We start from the raw sequence: 18,028 nt of genomic DNA on the forward strand, positions 1-18,028 counted from the left end.
TAATGTACAATATAGGGTCTATATTAACACTCAATGGTATACTTAAAATATGCTAAGAAGGTAGATCTTCTGTTAAGTGCCATTAACCACATACACACAAGCATATATATATATATATATATATATATATATATATATATATACACATATATATATATATATATATATATATGTAAAATAAATAAATAAATAAACATAAATACTAACAATACATATAGGGAATGAGAGGAAAGCTTTTGGAGGTGATGGATAGGTTTATGGCCTTCATTGTGATGTTTTCACAGGGATATTATGATCTCCAAGCTTATCAAAGTGTATACATTATGTATGTACAGCTTTTTGAATTTCAGTCATACTCAATAAAGAGATTGAGAAAAGTCCATTGCACTTCTACTCACTAACAATGAGCAATATGAAAAAGAAATTAAGGAATCAATTCTATTTTCATTAGCATCAAAAAGAAAAAATCTTTAGAAATACATTTACTCAGGGGTGCCTGGGTGGCTAAGTCGGTTGAGTGTCTGACTTCGGCTCAGGTCATGATCCCACCGTTAGTGGGTTTGAGTCCCGCGTCGGGCTCTGTGCTGACAGCTCAGAGCCTGGAGTCTGCTTTGCGTTCTGTGTCTCTCTCTCTGTCCCTCCTCTACTCAAGCTCTCTGTCACTCTCTCAAAATAAATAAATAAACATTGAAAAAATTAAAAAAAAAAAAAAGAAATACATTTACTCAAAATGACAAAAAATGTGACACTGGAAACTACAAAACAATGTTGAAAATACTAATGCAGATATAAATAAGTGGAAAGATATCCCATGTTCACAGATTGGAAATCTTAATACTGTTAAGATGTCAATGTTACCCAAAGCAATTTACAGATTCAATGGAGTTCCAATCAAAATCTCAAAACATTTGTTTACAGAATAGAAGAAGTCATCCTAAAATTTATACAGACTCTCAAGAACACTGAATAACAAAAACACTCTTAAAAATGAAGAACAAAGTTGGAGGACTCATACATCCAAATTTCAAAACTAGCTATAAAACTTAGTAATCAAAATAGTGTAGTACATAAACACAGACATATAGGCCAATGGAATAGAAAAATGAGCCCAGAAATAAATTCTCACATACATGGTCCAACATATTTTTGACTCAAGTGCTAAGACCATTCAATGTGGAAAGGACAGTTTTTCAACAAGAATGAAGTTGGACCCACAGCTTACATCATACACAAAAATTACTCAAAATTGGTCAAAGACCCAAACATGCAAGTTAAAACAATAAAACTCTTGGAAAAACCATAGGAGAAAAGCTTCATGACACTGATTCTTTTGGATCTGACACCAAAAGCATAGGCAACAAAAGAAAAAACTTGATCAATTAGACTTCTTCAAAGTTTAAAAATTTTTGTGTATCAAAGGACATTACCAAAAGAGTGAAGACAACCCACAGAATGGGAGAAGATATTTGCAAATCATATATTTGATAATGGACTCATATCTAAAATACATAAGAAACCCTACAACTCAACCACAAAAAAAAAAAAAAAAAAAAAAAAAAAAAACCAAACAACCCAATTAGAAAATGGGCAAAGGGCTTGAATAGACATTTCTCCAAGGAAGATATACTCACAGCAAATGAGCACATGAAAATATGCTCAACATCATTAGTCATTAAAGAAATGCATTAAAGTATGTGTGATACCACTTCCCACATACTAAAATGACTACCACCAATCAAAAGAAAATATCAAGTGTCAATAGGATGTGGAGAAACTGGGACCCTAGTACAGTGTTGGTGGGAATGTAAGATGGTTTGATCACTGTAGAAAACAGTTTGGCAGTTGCTAAAAATGCGAAACACAGAAATACCATGTGATCCAACAATTATGCTTCTGGGGTATATGTCCCAAAGAAGTGAAAGCAGGAACTCAAACAGATACTTGTACACCAAGGTTCAAAGTAGCAGGTATTCACCATAGCGAGAAGGTGGAAACAACCCAAATGCCCATCAACATCTAAATGGATAAACAAAATATGGTATAAACATAAAATGGAGTATTATTCATTCACAAGAAATGGTGGAATTTTGATTCATACTACAACACGGATGAAACTTGAAAACACACTATGTGAAATAAGCCAGACACAAAAGGATATTGTGGGACTCCACTTATGTGAGGAACCCAGAGCAGGCAAACTAACAGACACAGAAAGTGAATTAGCAGTCACCAGGGTCCAGAGGTGGGAGAATGGGGAGTTACTGCTTAGTAGTTACAGAGTCTCTGTGGAATGATAGTTTTAGAAAAACTGATGTCGTGGTTGTACAACATTGGGAATGTAATGAATGCCACAGAACTGTACACTTAGAATTATTACAATGGTAAATTTTATGTTGTATATATTTTGCCAAAACAAAAAAAAATTGAAGAGAATCTATTTAGACATCTCAGAAATTTAAAAAGTATATTGTTGAAATAAAAGGTCTGAAAGAGTGGATTTTAATTATCAGAAAATGCAAGCTATATACCTAATCAGAGCTAATCCTAAAACCAGTTAAAAGCACTGAAAATTTATTTTAATATCAGAATTATCTAATGAGTTGGTAAGAAAGCTGGGCATTCTCTGGTCAGGTCCCAGAAGCAAAGAGGTGAGCCTAGAGAATGACAGCAGCTTCCTTCTGGGGACCTTCACCACACCAGAGAACCTGCATTCGAGATTTCACAGCTTCCAGCATTTGAGGAACAGAAACCAGCCCTCAGGACCCATCCAAGGTAGGGGCTGTAAAAGAGTAGCCTCTGTCTCTAAGGCTAGGATTCCAAAGGGTCGTACCCATTGAAAGAGAAATAACTGGCCTCCACCCCTGAGGAGAGTGTCTCCAATTTGGTTTGGAAGAGGATTCCCTCTGAGGATATGAAAACCATGAGTAGCCCTTTCATGGCTGTGCAGCCTGAACTCCTACCACCTGGGTAACCTGAAAATTAGAAGGAACTTTAGAGTGATCCTGGGTTGGGAGTGCTTCTAGAGCCTGGCAGATGCCAACACAAATCCCCTCTGAAAGAATCCACATTTATTCGGGGCATCAGAGAATTTATGAAATAAGATTCCAAGAAAAATCAAATTCCAAAGAAAAATTCCAAATAAAATTTTGGTAGTCAAAAATAACACAAACAGAAACACGGCACCATGAATGAGAAAACAAAAACAAAAAACAAAGTCAAACAGACCTTTAAGAATTTCAGATAAATGGAATTATTAGAAACAGACTTTACCATAACTATGTTTAACATTTTGAAATAGACAAAAGATAACCTTGAAATATATCCAAAAAGGATGAGATTTGAAAAACAATCAAAATTTAAATATAATAGAATTGAAATTACAAGTGTAACAGATGGGTTTAATAGCAAATTAGACACACTGAAATTAGTGAAATGGAAAATAGTACTGAAAAGGTTATCAGTAATGGAGAACCAGTCAAAGTGAAGGAAAAGATGAAAAAGGGCTAAGAAACACACAAGATAATGTCAGAAGGTCTAACATATGTATAATTATGGACCCAGACAGGAGAACAGAGAAAATGGAGAAGCAATATCTGAAAAGACAGTTACTAAGAATTTTCCAGAACTGATGAAAGATACTGCCTCACAGCTTCAAAGGGCTAGACAAATCTCAAGTGGGACAAATAAAAAGAAATCCACACCAGGTTCTATAAGAATGAAATGCGTAAGACAAGAGACTGTACTTTAGGTGAGAGGAAATTAGCAGATGGATCTGGGCTTCAAGAAGTAATAAAGAGCACAGAAAATAGTAATTAAAACAAACATTGGCCTTAAAAACAATACTAATGTATTGTGGGTTAAATTTTAAAATGTTTAAAGCAAGAGTTGGAGGCAAAGTAATGGTCTCTCACATACTGATCCCCATACCCTAGGAATATTTCGTGTCACATGGCAAAGGAAAATTAAGAGTGCAGATGGAATTAAGGATGGTCATCAACTGACTTTAATGTGGAGCACCTATCTGGATTGGGGGAAGGGACAATGCCATTACCAGGGTCCAGGAAGGTCGATGAGGAGATGCAAGGACTGCTTGGTCGGCTGTCGCTGGATCTGAAGAATGAGCAAGGGGTCACGAGACAAGATCGACAGGCACTGGGAAAGGAAAGGAAACAGAGTTCTCACCAGGGGCCTCTGGCAAGGAACACAGCCTTGTCAGCACCTCTAAGCTACAGAACTGTAAGATGATGAATTGGTGCTATACCAAGCCACTAAGCTGGTGATAATTTGTTACAGAGCAATAGAAAACTAATAGAGAGTTACAATACATGTCCACAATAGCTTCAGAGTTGGAAAATAGAGTTAAAGTATTTTAAGAGTCTTTATCGAGGGTGTAAGTGGTGTGAAACTAGCTGGAAGCAGCTTCTTACAAGTCACTTCTGCACCTCTCTTTCCAAGTGCACATTCACTGAAGGTAGCCTGAAATCAGATGGAAGTATTTACATAACAGAAATAGGCAAGTGTTACAAATTGAACTTTTATTTACTAAATGTGTTACTTTTTAAGAGAAAGAGCATTTGGAATTCTTGGAGTAACAATGAAAGTACTATACCCTAACTTGGCTTCCAAAGTATTTGGGGAGAGGGGTTAACAGTGGGAGAGGAGAAAAAAACACCAAATATATACAAAAGAGGATAAGAAGAAACATGAAACTGGTAGTTCAAGAAAAAGTACAAAACAAGAGGATAGTTATAAATTGAAACATATCAGTAATTACAATCATGTAAATATGCTAAATGTTCAAGTTAAAAGACAGTTTGTCATGCTGGTATTAAGGAGACACTTCTCAAGCATAAGTATACTGAGAGGTTGAAAGTCAAAGGATACAAAAGATATTTAGGTAAATTCTAACCAAAAGAAAGTTTCTATACCTACACTAATACCAGACAAAAGAGATTTCAAGGCAAAAATCACTACAAAGGATAAAGAGGAAAACTTCATAAAGATTAAATGTTATTTCACCTGGCAGATAAAGCAATTTTACATTTGCATGTGCCTCATAATATAACCTTAAATACATAAAACATAAACATTGATAAAATGACGAAGAGTATTTAAAGAAATTCAACTGAGTACATTTTAAAGGTCTTATTGTTTTACTCAGTGATTCGTGAATTGGGCAGCATCCCATGCAGCAGATGGAAAGAAACTCTGAAGAGCTGGACACAATGAAAGACTTTGACAGGCAGAAGGAGCAAGGACAAGGAAGTGGACTGGTTCTAGCAAGGTCACTGCCCTTTAGGGGATGGCAAGGGTGTAGCAGGCAGATGACTTCACTAGTGCTGACCAGGTGGTTCCTGATTGACGAGTCTAAGTCTCAATCTGGTGATGTGGAGTTTAGCACAAGTGACTCCATTTTGGGCCTGTTGTCTTGTTTTTAACAAAGGAAATAGACTAATCTAACATCATGATGGGAGATTTTAGCATCATTCAGAAACACACACACAATCAATTAAGCACATGGGATATACAAACATAAATCTGACTTAAGGGACATTTTTGATGTATGGAAAAGTCACAATGATTGTACAAAATTCCCCTATCCTCTACACCCACTATAGCCAAATGTTAACATCTTATATAACCACAGTTCAATTATCAAAAGTAAGAAATTAACATTATTGCAATGTCACCAAATAAACTACAGACCTCACTCAGATTTCACCAGCTATCCCACTAATGGTTTTTTTGGTCCCAGAATCCAATCCAGGGCTCCACTCCAATTTAGCTGTCATGTTTCCTTATTCTCTCCTAATTTGTGACAGATCCTGTCTTTCCTTGTCTTTTATGACCTTGACACTTTTGAAGAGTACAGGTCAGGTATTTTGAAGGTATTTGAAGGTCAGGTCCTTCATTTTGGGTTTGTTTGATGTTATCTCATAAGTAGACTAGGGTCGAGATGGCGGCGTAGGAGGACGCTGGCCTCACCGCACATCCTGCTGATCACTTAGATTCCACCTACACCTGCCTATATAACCCAGAAAACCGCCAGAGGATTAGCAGAACGGAGTCTCCAGAGCCAAGCGCAGACAAGAGGCCCACGGAAGAGGGTAGGAAGGGCGGCGAGGCGGTGCGCGCTCCACGGACTGGCGGGAGGGAGCCGGGGCGGAGGGGCGGCTCGCCGGCCAAGCAGAGCCCCCGAGTCTGGCTGGCAAAAGCGGAGGGGCCTGACGGACTGTGTTCCGACAGCAAGGGCGACTTAGCGTCTGGGAGGTCATAAGTTAACAGCTCTGCTCAGAAAGCGGGAAGGCTGGAGGACAAAGGGAGGGAGAGCTGCTGAGCCCCCAGACGACAGAGCTCAGTTTGGTGAGGAACAAAGGCGCTCGCCAGCGCCATCTCCCCCGCCCATCCCCCAGCCAAAATCCCAAAGGGAACCAGTTCCTGCCAGGGAACTTGCTCGCTCCAAGCAAAGACCCAACTCTGTGCTTCTGCGGAGCCAAACCTCCGGCAGCGGATCTGACTCCCTCCCGCTGCCACAGGGCCCCTCCTGAAGTGGATCACCTAAGGAGACACGAGCTAAGCCTGCCCCTCCTGCCCCCGTGCACCTCGCCTACCCACCCCAGCTAATACACCAGATCCCCAGCACCACAAGCCTGGCACTGTGCAAGTAGCCCAGACGGGCCACGCCACCCCACAGTGAATCCCACCCCTAGGAGAGGGGAAGAGAAGGCACACACCAGTCTGACTGTGGCCCCAGCGGTGGGCTGGGGGCAGACATCAGGTCGGACTGCGGCCCCGCCCACCAACTCCAGTTACACACCACAGCACAGGGGAAGTGCCCTGCAGGTCCTCACCACTCCAGGGACTATCCAAAATGACCAAACGGAAGAATTTCCCTCAGAAGAATCTCCAGGAAATAACAACAGCTAATGAACTGATCAAAAAGGATTTAAATAATATAACAGAAAGTGAATTTAGAATAATAGTCATAAAATTAATCACTGGGCTTGAAAACAGTATAGAGGACAGCAGAGAATCTCTTGCTACAGAGATCAAGGGACTAAGGAACAGTCACGAGGAGCTGAAAAGCGCTTTAAACGAAATGCAAAACAAAATGGAAATGACGACAGCTCGGATTGAAGAGGCAGAGGAGAGAATAGGTGAACTAGAAGATAAAGTTATGGAAAAAGAGGAAGCTGAGAGAAAGAGAGATAAAAAAATCCAGGAGTATGAGGGAAAAATTAGAGAACTAAGTGATACACTAAAAAGAAATAATATACGCATAATTGGTATCCCAGAGGAGGAAGAGAGAGGGAAAGGTGCTGAAGGGGTACTTGAAGAAATTATAGCTGAGAACTTCCCTGAACTGGGGAAGGAAAAAGGCATTGAAATCCAAGAGGCACAGAGAACTCCCTTCAGACGTAACTTGAATCGATCTTCTGCACGACATATCATAGTGAAACTGGCAAAATACAAGGATAAAGAGAAAATTCTGAAAGCAGCAAGGGATAAACGTGCCCTCACATATAAAGGGAGACCTATAAGACTCGTGACTGATCTCTCTTTTGAAACTTGGCAGGCCAGAAAGGATTGGCACGATATCTTCAGTGTGCTAAACAGAAAAAATATGCAGCCGAGAATCCTTTATCCAGCAAGTCTGTCATTTAGAATAGAAGGAGAGATAAAGGTCTTCCCAAACAAACAAAAACTGAAGGAATTTGTCACCACTAAACCAGCCCTACAAGAGATCCTAAGGGGGATCCTGTGAGACAAAGTACCAGAGACATCACTACAAGCATAAAACATACAGACATCACAATGACTCTAAACCTGTATCTTTCTATAATAAGTAGACTAGGGTCATAGATTTTGGAGAACTATACTACAGAAATGTTTTCCAAATTGTTCTGGTTGTGGCCAATGGGAACTTTTTCAGGTTGGCTTCTGTGTCTTTCTTTGTGCCCCCATCCTTTTCTCTTTTTACCTAGCACTTCCTTACTGTCTGCCACCAAAGAAACTCCAGAATTAGCTTGTATTCTCCTTGCCTCAGCCCTGGAACCAAGCACTTCTCCAAGTGGCCCTGGACCCTTGGACTCAAGAATTGTATTTAGAAACCAAGATCTGGGAGCTAGGTGTGCTCATCACTATCAGTGTGTCATTGTTTTTAGGCCCTCAGCTGACAGATCAGGAAAACCTGTGTATATATACCAAGTCATATCTACACATATCTATTGATCTACCTACAAATATATGAGTGTGTGTGTGTGTATGTATATGTGTGTGTGTGTGTGTGTATGTATGTGTGTGTGTTCAGCAGAAAATAAGAAATGTTGGCAAGAATGTGGAGAAACTGGGACCTTTGTGCATTGGTGGTGGCATTGTAAAATGGTGGTCATTGTGGAAAAAGTATGGTGGTCCTCAAAATGTTAAACATAAAGGGGCACCTGGGTGGTTCAGTCAGTTAGGCGTCTGACTTCGGTTCAGGTCATGATCTCACAGGTTGTGGGTTTGAATACCACATCAGGCTCTGTGCTGAAGCTCAGAGTCTAGAGCCTGCTTTGGATTCTGTGTCTCCCTCTCTCTCTGCCCCTCCCCTGCTCACATTCTGTCTCTCTCTCAAAAATAAACATTAAAAAAATTTTTTTCAAAGTTAAACATACAATTAACATTTGATCCAGCAATTTCTTTTCTGGGTATATAACTAAAATAATTGAAAAGATGGACTCCAACAGATATCTGTTCATCAGTGTTCATAAAAACATTATTCACAATAGCCAAAAGGTGGAAACAACCCAAATGACCACTGATGGATAAACAAAAGTGGTATATACATATGATAAAATATCGAAAAAAGGAATGTAATCCCTTGAAAAAAGGAATGTAATTCTGAAATATACTAAAATAAGGATGTTCCTTAAAGACATTATGCTAAGTGAAATAAGCCAAACAAAAAAAGTCTGGTATTAGTGTACAACTATGGTATGAGTCCACTTATATAAGGATACTTGAATACAAATACAGAAAGTAGAACAGAGGTTACCAGGGCTGTGGGGAGGAAGAATGGGGAGTTACTGTTTAATGGGTTCAGAGTTTCAGTTTAGGATGACAAAAAAAGTTCTGGAAATAGTTAACGATGTTGGTTGCATATCAGTGTGAATGTACTTAATCCCACTGAACTGTACACTTAAAAATGGTACCATGCTATTGGGGAAACCCAGTGTGGAAAGCAGATTGTGACAAATGAACCTAATTGTATTATAAATATATAGCATACCACATTTGGAAAGGGTGGGAATGAAGGAACTAAAACCTACATAACTTTGGAAAAGTGTTTTTTCACTGGATACTATAAGGCTAATGACAAAAAGAATGATACATAAACAGACTGGTTAGTAAATGTTTCATACATCCTGTAACCCACAGGATATGGGGTTAGCAATTCTGAAATTATGAGTATAACAAATATGAAAATATAGATAATGAGAGTATGTTTCCCAACATCAGGGAAAGAAGTTACAGATACACAAAGGAAGAATGCTACCCTGTGGTGCTAGATGAGATTCTGACGTACCAGTATGAACTCTATATGCAATTTTAAAATTGTTGGTAGGGTCACCTGGGTGACCTTGTCAGTTAAGCATCCAAATTCAGCTAAGGTCATGATCTCACAGCTCGTGGGTCAGAGCCCCACATCGGGCTCTGTGCTGACAGCTCAGAGCCTGAACCCTGCTTTGGATTCTGTGTCTCCCTCTATGTCCCTCCCCCGCTCATGCTGTGTCTCTGTCTCTCTCAAAAAAATTTTTTTAATTGTTAGCAAAATATAATAACATAAAGGTTCTCATTTTAAAATGTGTTCATTGTGGTATATAGTTTTATGAGTTCTGAAAAAAGATTAGAGTTGTATGTTCACCACAGTCCACTCAAAAATTTCCTTTGCAGTTTGTAGTCAGCCTCTTCTCCTAATCCCCAACCCATGGCAACCACTGATCTTTATACTATTCCTCTGGGTTGGCCCTTTCCAGTATGTCATATATATGGACTCATATAATTTATATCCCTTTGGGTCTGGCTTCTTTCATTCAGAATATTTATTTTTAGGTAGTGATAAAAAAATCATAAAGATGAAATGTTAACTTCACCAGGAAAATATAACAATTTCTAATTTGCATGTGACTAATAGCATTGTCTCAAAATATATAAAACAAACACTAATAATGAAAATAAATAACAATCAGTAAAAATACATCATCCTGCTACTTTGCTGAATTCATTTATTAGTTAACAGTTTGTAGCATCGTTAGGATGCTATCATCTGCCAACAGAGATCATTTTACTTTTTCCTGCCACTTTGGATGCCTTTTATTTCTTTTTCTTGCTTAATTGCTCTGGCTAGAACTTCTAGTACGATGTTGTAGAGAAGTAGTGAAAACATCCTTGCCGTATTACTGACCTTAAAGGAAAAGTTTTCAGTCTTTCCCCATTGAGTGTTACATCTGCTGTGTTTTTCATTTATGGCTTTTATTACATGGAAGTAGTTTCCTTCTATTCCTAATTTGTCGTGTTTATCATAAAAGGATGTTGAATTTGACAGATGATTTCTCTGCACCAAATGAGATGATCATGTGTTTTTCCCCTTCATTTTATTGATGTGGTGCATGATATTGATTGATTTGCATAATTTGAACCATCTTTGCATACCAGGGATAAATCCCACTTGGTCATAATGTAAAATCCTCTTAAAATGCTGCTGAATTATTCACTAGTATTTTGTTGACGATTTTTGCATCAATGTTCATAAGGGACATTAGTCTGTAGTTTTCTTTGCTTGCAGTCTTTGTCTGGCTTTGGCCAAGGAGTTATGCTAGCCTCATAGAATGAGCTACAAAATGTTCTCTTCAATATTTTGGAAATGTTTGAAAAGGCATTCTTCTTTAAATGTTTGGTAAAATTCACCAGTGAAGCTCTCAGGACCAGTGCTTTTCTTTGTTGGGAGATTTTTTAAATTGCTGATTCCATCTCCTTACAAATAATAGGTCTACTCAGACTATCTATTTCTTCATGACTTAGTCTTGGTAGGTTTTTGTTTCTAGAAATTTGTCCATTTCATCTAGATTATCCAATGTGTCAGCATAAGTTGTTCAAGGTACTTCCTTATAAACATTTTTTTTAGTTCTCTAGAATTAATAGTAATGTCCCCACTTTCACTTCTGATTTTAGTAATTGGAGACTTTTCTCTAAGTCATCTAGCTAAAGGTTTGTCAGTTTTTGTTGATCTTTTCAAAGAACCACCTTTTGGTCTCATTTGATTTTCTGTACCATTTTTTCTACTTTCTATTTCATTGTTCTCTGGTATAATCTTTATTCTTTCCTTTTGCTAGCTGTGGCTTCAGTGTATTCTTTTTCTAGTTCAAGTTGTAAAGTTTGGTTGTTGTTTTAGAACTTTCTTGTTTCTAATGTAGACATTTATACCAATGAATTTCCCCCTTAGCACCACTTCCAATGCATCTCATGAGTTCTGTTGTGTCTTTCTTTTCATTTGTCTCTAAGTATTTTCAAATTTCCCTTATGATTTCTTCTTTGATCTGTTGGTTGTTTACAATTGTGTTGTTTAGTGTCCAAAATTTTGTGTATTTTAGTTTTTTACTGACTTCTAACTTTACCCATTGTGGTCAGAGAAGACACTTTGTATTATAACTATCTTTTAAAATCTATTGAGTTAATTTGTGACCCTCCATATGGTCCATCCTGGAAAATCTCCCATGTACACTTGAGAAGAATGTGTATGCTGTTATGGGTAGGTAGAGTACCCTATATGTATAGAGTCTGCTAGAACTAGTTGATTTATTGTATTGCTTAAGTCCTTATTTCCTTAAGTTCTGTCTGGTTGTTCTACTACTTTGAGTGGGGTACTAAAGTCTCCAACTATTATTGCAAAACTATTTCTTCCTTCAATTTTGTCACTTTTTGGTTCATATATTTTTATGGTCTGCCATTAGGTGCATAAATGTTTATAATTACAATTCCTTCTTGCTGTTAAAACATTTGTTAACATACATCTTTGTCTCTCGTAAGCTTTTTTGACTTAAAGTCTATTTCATCTGAATTTTGTATAGTGTTTTGTGCTCTCTTTCGGTTACTTATTTGCCTGGAATATCTTTCTCCATCATTTCACTTTCAAGAAGTCTGTATCTTTCAATCTCAAGTGAGTCTCATGTAGACAGACATATGGTTGAATCATGTGTTCTCGTCCATTCTTGCAATCTGTGTTTTAATTGGAGAGTTTAATCCATTTACATTTTTTAAAACTATTTCTGAGAGAGAAAGAGAGTGTGAGCAGGAGAAGAACAGACAGAGAGGGAAACACAGAATCCAAAGCAGGCTCCAGGCTCTGAGCTGTCAGCACAGAGCCCAACACAGGGTTTGAACTCACAAACCATGAGATCATGACCTGAGCCAAAGTCGTATGCTTAACCGACTGAGCCACCCAGGTGCCTCTCCATTCACATTTTTAAAGGTTTGTTTATATTTATTTTAAGAGAGAGAGAGAGAGAGAGAACACAAGAAGGGAAGGGGCAGAGAGAGAGAGGGAGAGACTCCTAAGCAAGCTCCCCCTTGTCAGTGCAGAGCCCAACAGAGGGCTCGATCTCACAAACCATGAGATCATGACCTGAACAGACATCAAGAGTCAGATGTTTAAATGACTGAGTCACCCAGATACCCCAGAATCCATTTACATTTAAAGTAACTACTGGGATGCCTGGGTGCCTCAGTTGGTTAAGTGTCTGACTTCAGCTTAGGTCATGATCTCACGGTTCATGGGTTCATGCCCTGTATAGGGCTCTGTGCTGACAGCTAAGAGTCTGGAGCCTGCTTCAAATTTTGTGTCTCCCTCTCTCTCTCTGCTCCTCCTCCACTCATGCTCTGTCTCTCTCAAAAATAAATATTAAAAAAAAATAATTACTGATATGGAGGGACTTACTTCTATCATTGTGCTATTTGTTTTCTATATGCCCTATTGCTTTTTTGTCCCTCATTTCCCACAGCCCTGTCTTCTTTTGTATTTAGTTGATTTTTTGTAGCAAAATGTTTAAGCTCCTTCTTACTTTCCTTTTGTATATATTCTATAGCTAGTTTCTTTGTGGTTGCCATGGGGACTCACACTTAATATCCTAAAGCTGTCAAACTCTAATTTGAATTTATAGCACCTTAACTTCAATAATACACAAAAAAAAGCTGCTCCTTCACACTGTCCCTAAACTTTTTGGTTGTTGATGTCACAAAACCACATCTTTATACATTGTATGCTCCAAAACATAAGTTAGTATATTAAATGCATTAGTCTCCTAAATTATGTACAAAATAAGATTTGGAGTTACAAAGCAAAGTTACAGTAATAATTACATTAGCATTTTTTATTTAAATGCATTAGTATCATAAATTCCATAAAAAAGAAAAAGCACAGTTACAAGCTATTACAATAATCCTAGCTTTTATAACTGTTCATGTGTTTATTTTTACTGAGATCTTTATTTCTCCTCATGGCTTCAGGCTAATGTCCAGTGTCCTTTCATTTTGCAGGGTTCCCTTAAGCATTTCTTGCAGAGCAGGTCTAGTGGTCACAAACTCCCTCAGCTTTTATCAAGTAATGTCTTGATTTCTTCCTCACTTCTGAAGGACAGTTTTGCTGGATATAGAGTTGTCGGTTGAGAGATTCTTTTTCTTTGAGCACTTAGAATGCATCTGCCCACTGTCTTCTAGCTTCCGAAGTTTTTATAAAAAAAAAAAAAAAAGATTTGCAAATCTCTGAGGATCACTTGTATGAGACAATTGTCTTCTCTCGCTGCTTTCAAGATTTGCCCTTTTTCTTTGGCTTTTGAAAGTTTGATTATAATGTGGGGTGTGTTTTTTTTGCCATTTGGGTTTTTTAGTTCTCTTTTCAAATACTGTACAGAAGGCAAAAAATAAGTATGCCTTCTCATCCACCAGACAAGGTTAGTCCCCCCCTCCCCTAGGGGACTTTATCACTCCCCCTTCATACACACACACCCTGGTTCTACTCCAAAACCTTACCCATGCCTCCCATCCATTTATACCCTTACTGTCCCTGTCTTCCACAGTGATGAGGCCCCAGAAATAGGGTACAGGATGGGAGGAGATATAGCAGGGGAGCCCCTGAACTGTTGAATCTGGGTGGGTCAAGGAGCACCCTGCACCACCAGGTGGAGAATGGGGGTGTTCAGAGAGATCGGGGCATTGGAGGATAAAGGCACATCCAGTCTGATGGGGAAGGAGAGAGGCTTCCTCTCATCCTGGGAATAGGGTGGACAAGAGGGGGAGGTTACACATCCCTCCACAAGCTCCTGGAGGTTGAGGGAGGACCCAAGGAGTGGATCTTTTTGAGCTCATCTTACTTGAAGTTTGTTGAGCTTCTTGGATGTTTCTATTCATGTCCTTTTTCAAATTTGGGAAATTCTCAGTCATCATTTCATCAAATATTCTCTCTGCCCCTTTCTCACTCTTCTTCTTTGAGACTCCCACAATGCCTATGTTGGTGCTTTTGATGGTTTCCCATAGACATTCAGGCTGTGTTTGCTATTTTTCATCTTTTTCTGTTCCTGAGCCTCAATAATTTCCATTGTCCTACCTTAAAGTACTGATTTATGTTCTGCCAGCTCAAATCTGCCTTTGACTCCTTGTGATTTACTTTAGTTATTGTACCGTTCAGCTAAAGAATTTCATTTTAGTTTCTTTCTGGATTTTCCATCTCTTAATGAATACTTGCATTTTGTTCTCACATTGTTTTCTTGACTTTTAGTGTCTTTTTTTAATTTTTTAAAATGTTTATTTTTGAAAGAGACAGTGTATGAGTGGGGGAGGGGCAGAGAGAGATGGAAACACAGAATCTGAAGCAGGCTCCAGGCTCTGAGGTGTCAGCACAGAGCCCAACATGAGACTCAAACTCATGGAGTGCGAGATCATGATCTGAGCTGAAGTCAGACACTTAACCAACTGAACCACCCAGGCGCCCCATTGACTTTTAGTATCTTTACCACCAAGTCTTTGCCTAATATATCTCCCAATGTATTTTTCAGGGACAGATTCTGTTGTATTTTTTTCCTTTGAATGAGACATATTTTCCTGTCTCTTTGACTTGTGATATTTTGTTGAACACTAGACATTTCAATCTAATAATGTGATAACTCTGAAAATTAGATTCTTCCCCTTCCCTCAGGGTTTGCTGTTGTTACTTGTCTTTTTGATTGTTATAGCATTTCTGTGCTGAGAATCAGCCTGAGATGTAGATTTAACTCTTCTCATCTCTTTTCCTTGGACATGCATAATTACTTTCTAATTTTTCCTGTATATGCAGGAGTGTTTGAATACCTTAGCCTTTAACATCTGGTTCTGACTCCCCATCTCCCCCCGACACAGAAAAGAAAAAATTAAGGGACAAAAGGGGGGAAAGGGCACTGGCCCTTTAAATATATTGTAACACACTTGAGCCAGATGGGGGAGGTGCAATAGCAATGGCTCCCTGCCTCTCTGAACCTCTATGATCAGAAGCAGCAGCGATCAGAGGAAAGATCCCTGATATTCAGAGGACAGAGTCCTTCTTGCCTGCTTGGCTCCCACAAGCTGTGTGCAAGCTGATCCAGCAACACGGCTGTCTGTCAAGTGGCTGGGGGTTGGGATGTGTAGCTACTATCATGCTAAGAACAGAAATAAAGTAAAATGTACCATCCAAGCCTTTCCCTAAAAGTTGCAAGCCTTCAACAGACTCGAGTTCCAAAATAGTTATATCAGATGATGCTGCAAGTACAATTGTTGTCGAAGGAGGGAAACAGATTCCTGAGGCTTCTGACCCCATCTTCCTAGAATCCTTCTTATTTGTTTTTTTCTATTCCATGTGTTGTTCATCTCTGATCTCCATTACTTTCTTTCTGCTAGCTTTGGGTTTAATTTCTTCACCACTTCTGAAGGACAGTTTGGCAGACACGGTATTCTTGGCTGACATCTTTTTTTCCCTTTCACTACTTTGAATATGCTAGCCCACTGACTTCTGGCCTACAAAGTTTCAAATGAGGAATCTGGTGATAGTCTTATTGAAGATCCTTCTTATGTGATGATTTGCTTCTCTCTTGCTGATTTCAAGATTCTGTTTTAGTTGCCAACAATTTATGTGTCTCTGTGTGGGTCTCCTTGAATTCGTCTTATTTGAAGTTTAAGTTCTTGGATGTTTATATTCTTTCTTGGACGTTTATATGTCTTTCTTCAAATTTGGTAAATTTTCGGGCATTATTTCTCCAAGTAATCTCTCTGACCCTCTCTCTCTTCTGGGACTTCTACAATGCATGGTAAACCTCTAGGTGTCCCACAGGTCCCTTTGGCTTTGTTCATTTTTCTTCAATCTTTATTCTTTCCTTTCCTCAGACTTGATCATTTCAATTATCTTACCTTCTGGTTCACTGATTCTTTCTTCTGCCTGCTCAAATCTGCAGTTCTTCTCCTTAGCGCCAGAATTTCTTTGTGGTTTTACTAATATTTCCATTTTGCTCATACATCATTTTCTCGACTCTCTCCATTGTCCTCCTTTAGTTTTTCGAGCATCTTTAACACAGTTGTTTTAAAGTCTTTCTCTAGATTTGCCAGCTAGCCTTTCTCACTGGACATTTTCTACTGTAATTGTTTTTTTCTTTGAATGGGCCATACTTTCCTCTTTCCTTGTGTGTCTTGTGACTGTTTTTTCCCTGAAAACCTCATGCTTGAATCTAATAATGTATGAAGCCTGGAAATCAGATTCTTCCTTTTCTATCTCCCCAGGATTTTCTTTGGGGTTTTGGGGGGTTGTTTTTTGCTTTAGTTTTATTGTTGTAGGCTCTCTGTGCCTGAGATCAGCCTGAGGTCTTCTTAAGATCAGACTTAAGGTCTTCTCAGGTCTTTCTGAGCCTGAACTTTTCCCTAGGCATGCACAAAGACTTTCTAAATTCCCCTGTATGTGTGGTCACTTTTGCCATTTAAGGACCTCGTCCTTAAATGTCTGGCTCCCAAAATGAGGAAAAGAGATAAAGGTGGGGGGAAAGGTGCCACCTCTTTAAATCTCCTGGAAGTCACTTCCGCTGTAGGGCAAGGGGCTTGAAACAATGGGAGGGAACATGCAGCAATGGCTGCCCGCTCCTGTGTCTGTACTTCCATGATAAGAAGCAGCAAGCACAAAACAGATCCTGATATTTGAAGGACAGGGCCCATATTGCCCACCCTGGCTCACCTAGATGTAAGCTGCTCCTGGAACAAATGCATGACTGTCACTGAGTGGAAGATGGGTGGTGGGTATCCATTGGTGAAACTGACCAAAATTAACTGCACTCTCCCATTCAAGCCTTCTTCAGGAAGTTACAAGTCTTTGAATAAACTACAGAGTTCAAACATAATTAAGTCAAGCACATTCTGCCAGGACAATTGTCTAAGTAGGAAGACAGATTTCTGGTGCTTTCTACTCTGTCATCCTTTCCAAATCCCATAACTCTTTTTATACATTGAATTCCACTTATTAATGTTTCACTGAGGATTTCTGCATCTGTATTCCTGAGATATATTAACTTGTAGTTTTCCTTTTTTGGATGGTCTTTGTATGGTTTGGGCATAATACTGGCCTCATAAAATGTTAGAAAATCTCTCCTTTATTGTTTTCTGGAAAATAATGTGTAGAATTTGTTCTGTAGATGTTTGGTGGAATTCTTTACTGAAAATCTCTGATTCTTTTGTTGGATGTTTTTAAATTAAAAATTCAATTTAAGATTTACAGAACTATACAAATTATCTTTTATATTAGATGACTTTTGAGAAATTAGTCCATTTAAGTTGTCAAATCTATATATGTATAGTTCTATACCCTTATTATACTTTTGATGTCTGTAAGGCCTATAGTGCTAGCCCATTTCATTCCTGATATTGGTAATTCGTGTCATCCTTTTTTGTCTTATCAAAGGTTTGTCAATTTTTTCTAAGAACCATCTTTTATTTTCTCCACTGT

General features: G+C 38.6%; 1 protein-coding gene across 1 annotated transcript in view; it reads right to left on the reverse strand.

Annotated features, from left to right (window-relative positions):
• Positions 1-18,028, reverse strand: part of LOC102959717 (up-regulator of cell proliferation) — a 51,989-nt gene that overhangs the window by 31,179 nt on the left and 2,782 nt on the right. The window contains exon 2 of the mRNA XM_042962680.1: positions 4,052-4,152. The gene's annotated coding sequence lies outside the window, so the exon portion shown is untranslated. The remainder of the gene's footprint in view (positions 1-4,051; positions 4,153-18,028) is intronic.

Source organism: Panthera tigris, chromosome A2, assembly GCF_018350195.1.
Source record: "Panthera tigris isolate Pti1 chromosome A2, P.tigris_Pti1_mat1.1, whole genome shotgun sequence".
NCBI lineage: Eukaryota > Metazoa > Chordata > Mammalia > Carnivora > Felidae > Panthera > Panthera tigris.